General features: G+C 50.4%; 1 pseudogene; it reads left to right on the forward strand.

Annotated features, from left to right (window-relative positions):
- Positions 1 to 4,570: 4,570 nt before the first annotated feature.
- LOC113934840 lies at positions 4,571 to 5,456 on the forward strand (annotated as a pseudogene).
- The last annotated feature ends 693 nt before the right edge of the window (positions 5,457 to 6,149 follow it).

The raw sequence follows: 6,149 nt of genomic DNA on the forward strand, positions 1-6,149 counted from the left end.
AGATTTGCACCCATGCCTGGCCCAGCATCCGATTCTCTTTCAAGTAACCAAACGCAGTGTGTCTGTGTCGGTCCTTTGGTAAAAGAACATGCTACATACTCATCGCTGGTATAACACCACAGTAATGTCAAGAGAGCAGAAGCCATTAGAGGAAGGCCTGCATTTCAGGGCAGATGGAATGACACCAACTAAAAGAGTCTACCAACAAAGACTAAGATGATAGATTAGACAAGATCACATAGAATAGTCAGGTTACCAGGAAACCAATGTGCTGTGAAGGGTGGTAGAGAGGGCGGGCAGGAAGGAGAGAGTTGAAAATCAAAGAGCACAAAGCCGAAAATGACAGTTGGGGGGAGGATAAACAAGGACAGAGGGGTCCCTGCCTTGTGAAGGGAGAGTCATGACATGGGGTCTTCACCAGCTCACAAACGAATCCTGGGTTCCCCTACAGACTGGAAAGGCTGGGAATGAGACGCCGGCGGTAGCTCGTTGTGTAAGAGGCTGGAGGTCCGTGGGCCCTTTGGAAGTGGTTTGCAGCATCTCTGGGTCTCTTGGGTCACCCCATGGTAAGCTGGCTGTCCGTCTTTTCCACCTGGCTTACCAAGAGAGCTGTCCACAGAAGGCCTGGCCCTGAGATCCGTGGACACACCGGGATCTCCCTTCACCCTCAATCAATCCCCTCTTGTCTCCTCAATAATGAATAAACAGAGTGCTGTGTTCACGGGTTAAGGAGTGTTTACCTCTCCCCCAGTGACAGGTGGAGACAGGGATGAGCACAGCTGTCCTCACTTTCCAGACTCCCCCAGGAAGTGTGTTCAGAGCCCGGCTCAGTGCTGCTCAGATTTTAAGTTACATGAGAGTCACCTGGGAATCTTGCTGGAAATTCAGGCTCTGATTCAGCAGGCGTGGTGTGTGGAGCCGAGATTCCTAATTTCTAATGAGGCCTCAGGTGATACCAGTGCCTCTGGCCCGTGAACCACATCTCGCATAAAAGGGCCTAGGAGCCGCCCCTCGCTCTGCTGGGGGAGACTCCGTGTAGAAGGTACGAGATGCCGGCTCTGCTTTACCGCTCCCCGGGATCGCCATGAAGCTGTCCCTGGCTCTGTTCAGCCCCACGTGGCCTTGGCATCAGGGTTTCTGACCGCAACCAACGGAGCCCGAGGCTCATGGAAATCTGTAAGCACGATTTCTCCTTCTTTTTTAACAGATGAAGGCGAAAGTTTCCTAGAAGGTTTATATTTAGGTTCTGCCCAAGGAGTGTTCTTTTTATCACCTGAATGTGTCACTTTAATTTGACAAACAGCAGGAGAGGCGAGACTGCATTGAAAAATACTTATAACATTGGGCAATGCTTCACTTACTCTGGCACAGTGCATTCTTTTAGGAAGGAAGTTTTATTTTCCGTCCTGTCGTGTCAGTTTTGTTCAGCTCGACAAACACGCATTGAGTGTCTGTTTAGCAGGCAGTGTGCTGGGCGCTGAGCATACGGGGTAAAGGAGAAATGGTTGCTGTCACAGGGGACCCTCTGTGCTATGTGGGAGACAGACCAGCGGAGAAAGCATGTCTATGCAGTGCTGTTGGTGCAATGGTTGAGGGGAGTGTTGGGGGCACCTGTGAGGTCTCCTTAATCAGCCTGGAGGTCAAGGTAATGGAGTGCGGAAGCTTCCTCTGAATGGTTAAAACCTGACCTCAATCGAGAAGCACGAGTAGGGATTCAGTAGGTGAAGAAGCTTTAAAAAGGTGAGTTATTAATACTCTTCATTGGCTCTTCCTGGTTTTTCTCTTTGGCACCTAATGGAATAGTGTGCCCCATCCTCTTGAATTTAGTGTGGCCATACATTGTGCTTGAGCCGATGAAATGTGAAACGGATGGACGAATGTCACTTCTGGCTGGAAGCTTTATTTTCTTTTATTTTTTTAAAGATTTTATTTGACAGCGAGAGAGCGAACACAAGCAGGGGGAGTGGGAGAGGGAGAAGCAGGCCTCCCGCCGAGCAGGGAGCCCGATGCGGGGCTCGATCCCAGGACCCTGGGATCATGACCTGAGCCGAAGGCAGACGCTTAACGACTGAGCCACCCAGGCGCCCCTGGCTGGAAGCTTTAAATGCTAGGATGTGACTGATCATTTTCCCCCTTTACTGCTAAAGAAAACGGGGAAACCTACGTTAAGATGAAACTTCCATCTATCAAAGTTCTTGAATGACTACAATGAGCAAAAATAAATCTTTTTGGAAAGCCATGAAATTTCAGTAGTTGGTACCACAGCTATAAGCTAGTTTGTCCTGACTGACACAGAAGGGCATTCTGGGCAGGGAATTTTATTGATGAAGGCTCAGAGACCTTGAAGATCTTTGATCTGGAAAGTGCAAATGGTTAGTAACACCAGAGTAGGTGTCGGGGTGGGTGGGGATTGGGTGGTGCTTCACATCTCTTGGGTCTCAGGATCATAAAAGCTTGGCTGATTGAAGTAAAAGCCTCACCAGGTGAGCTCTTGAGTTTCCTTGCTAACTGAATACTTTGATTTTACAACATGGAATGCAGTTAATGATGGTTCCCTCTGGGAACACCTTTTGCCAAAATCCTGTACGTGGTTGGATTTCTTGTTCTAGAGAGGTACGGCTTTTTGGTTGGGTGTTTATTTGGTTTATCTTCAGTAGATAGTTGCTTGATGGCAGTAAACACTTTGGCTGTAATCCCAAGATCCTGTACAGTGCCTAGCAGTGTTAGAAATGTCTGAACAAAAGAAAACACCCAGGCTCTTCATGCGACCTATCTTGGGAACCTCCTCTGATTGTTTTGGCCTCCTTGGTCTCCCGGTCCATCTAAGTCATGCCTATGGCCAGTTCCCCTTTGGCCTCACTACTTGAGGGCGGTCAACCCCCGAGCCTTTGCCGCTTCCATGCATTGAAACCTGTGCTGCTGGGTTGCCTGAGTACCTGCTGAAAAGACAAAGTCCACTCAAGTCCATCTGGGAGACCGTCTTTTACTGATGGCTGATAAGGAGCCAGCAGATACACTCTCTTTCTCCAGTGGACTATTGCAAAGGCTAGCCTGGATGGAGGTGTCCCCACATGGCGAAGCAGGTACCCTGCCGAGTGTTCGGCTGAATCTCTTCATGGCTCATGGGGAACCGTGTCCAGGTGGTAACACCCCATTTCATGGCTTCTTAGCCTCGGTGCCTCAACTGTTTTCCTTTACTCTCACTGCCCCGGGCTCCAAGAAAGGACTGGCACGTCCTCTGGTTCAGACTTTTCTGAGGCACATGGGCTGAAACAGTTGGTTTCAGAGGTGGTTCTAGAGAGCAGATCCTCAGCCTGAGCTGGGAAGTGTGACTGCCCACGGTCAGAAAGTGGTAGGATCGCATCGCTCGTAGGAAGTGAATTGTTAATAACTCCTCCTATTCAATGACCTTGCAAAGACTTTGTATGAAACAGTCTTGTGTTAAGAAGTTCTACCTGGAAATGCTTCCAAGTTGCCCTGGGATTTCTAAAATGATGAGTGTCTAAGTGAAAAATCAGTCCGGATATAAAACAAATCTGCGACAAGAATTCAACTGATACAGCCTTGTCTGAAGAACTAAGGGACGGGGGTGAGGACGGGAGTTTGCAGAAGAGTAGCTCGGGAAGCTCCTGCTATGGGGGAGGGGGCAGAGGTGTATGGCTGGGACCATACCCCAAACCTAGAGGACGTAACGCAGTGCAATTGTATAAATGCTGGTGGTTCCAAACTCCAGAAGTACCCCTTTTGCTGAGGGACCCCTTCCCAAGGCCTGGAAAGTAGACTGCCTCCCCTCAGTTGCCAACGCATCTCTCTTAGGGCGTGAACTCTAAAATCCTGGCTTGGGTTCCCGTTGGCAGCACCAAGCAGGCCACGGCAAGAAGCTGGCCATCCCCGATGCTCTGTGCCATGGACCGGAGCGTACCTAGCCTTGGGCTTTGTTCTCTCTAGTGGTTCCCATGAAAAGCGAGGGGAAGTTGGCATTGGGGTGAAGGGGGCAAAGGGCAAGTGCCTTGCAGCAAACAGGTCTGGGATGTGGCTGCTGGTGTTTGCACCCCCACGGCACTATCTGTAAAGCGGGAACACGGGTGCCCCTGTCGCAGTGGTGTGGGAGTGAGTGACCGAGCCTGTCACCGTTCCTCACTCCTGACGGTGCTTTCCCTGCAGGCACCAAATGAGACTGGAATTACAGAGTGTATTGTTTGAAAGAGATTTATAGTTTCAAATGTTAATTAAACTCAGCTTCTAAAGTATTGCATGGTAAACACTCTCAGAAGAGCTCCCTTTTGAACAGATGGGAATGATTAAAAATCGATTTTCCTACCTGGGGTAGGGAGGTGGGGCTGGCGACGGGGGTGGGGGTCAGGTGGGGGGATGGGGTGTCATGCCTGAGGGGGAAGTGGGGTGGAGCCGACCGAGGGTCATAGAGCCCTGGCGTTCCCCACCCCTCCCAGCCAGTTGCCCATCGGGAACAGGTGGTACATGCGTGGGGTCATTCCAGGTCCCCATCATTGATCCCATGCGTCCCACATCCCCCAGTCCTCAGGGACCATCCTTCCTCCTCTTAGTTTACATGGCGGACAAGAAACTGGTGGTGGTGGTTGGAGGCCCAGGTGCTCAGAGGCTCAGTGGCCCGGATGCTCCCGGAAGATGGGATGTTCAGGGTTGCCATGGTGATGTGGGACTCTGGGCCTAGGGCAGCAAAGAAGCTGAGGCTGCGGGCTGCAGAAGTGGTGCGGAGAGACCCGGATGACGACGCCAGCTTGCTGTGCAGGCCCTGACTGGGGCCCACGCTGCCTTCATCATGCCTGACTACTGGGGAAGTGGCAGCCAGGAGCAGGAGGTCAAGCCAGCGAAGCTGCTGGCTCATCTGGCCCAGTGCCTGGGCCTTCACTACGCCGTCTGCGGTGGCCTGGAGAACATCGAGAAGCTGACAGCTGGGCCACTTTGAGGGCAAAGGGGCGGTGGAGGAATATTTCCAGGACATCGGAGTTGCGGTGACCAGCATGCAGCCGTTCTGCTATTTCAAGAACCCCTTTTCCTTCTGCCCCAGAAAACCCCAGATGGAAAGAGCTGCTTGCTGAGCTTGCCCGTGGGTGATGTGCCCATGGATGGCATATCTGGGACCCACCTGGGTCCTATGGTGCTCAGGCTGCTGAAGATGCCAGAAGAACACGTTAGAAAGAACGTCGGGCTCAGTACCTACAAGCACGCCATGCAAGAGGATGCTACCCTGCTCTCCCAGGAAGGCTGTGAGTGATGCCAAGATCAGCCCAGAGGACCCGGAATATGGCTTCCCTGCAGCCTGGGACCTGGCCAACACATTCCCTTTCTATGTCCTGGAACCTGAAGGTGACCTCGAGCTGACCCTGAGGTTCAATCCCAAGGCCAGGATGCTGGACCCATGGCTGGAGCAGCACAAAGGGGACTTTGCTATGTTCGGACTTGGCCACCACTGAGCCCCGTCGGGGTGAAGGGGGGCGGTGCAGTCACAATGATCTGTTCTTGTGTTTAAGAAAAATAATTTTTTAAATATCACCGTGCTTACACACACAGAAGAATGATTAAAAATCAACATGCATTATTTACCTATAACTGGTGTTTCAAAAATTTGGAAGCTCCCTCTCCGAAGTAGGTTGACCTTTCCTGCCTCTTTTATATTAATGATAAATCATAGAAAAACCTTAAATACGACTGGAATAAAGGACACTTTGTCTTCCTGCTCTAAAGAATTGGTTTTACTTGGTATTACTCAGGTCGGTTTTCATAGCAAAGCCATAACTTTTATTCACTTCATACCATGTGCAGAGACCAGCATCATGCTCTGAACTTACCAGGTACTTAATAGATACTAGATTAGTGACCAGTCTCCTACTCTGAGTTATGATTTGTCCTTGGATAGAATCGAAGATGGTTCAACTCAAGTGTTAACACTGCTGGGGTTGAGGGGAGGGTGGGGGGCCTGAAAAGCATAGGTTGATTAATTTTGCATATCTTCTGAAGTTTAGCAGGTCAGAAATGCAAAGTTTCTAAGCAGAACTGTTAACGTACATCAGGATTTGATCACCGAGATTCCTCAGCTGTGTTTTAATTCCATTTCTTGCCAAACAGATCAGGACCTGAACCGGCCTTTGACAATTGACAATTATTAG

This window comes from Zalophus californianus, chromosome 13 (assembly GCF_009762305.2).
Source record: "Zalophus californianus isolate mZalCal1 chromosome 13, mZalCal1.pri.v2, whole genome shotgun sequence".
NCBI classification, from domain to species: domain Eukaryota; kingdom Metazoa; phylum Chordata; class Mammalia; order Carnivora; family Otariidae; genus Zalophus; species Zalophus californianus.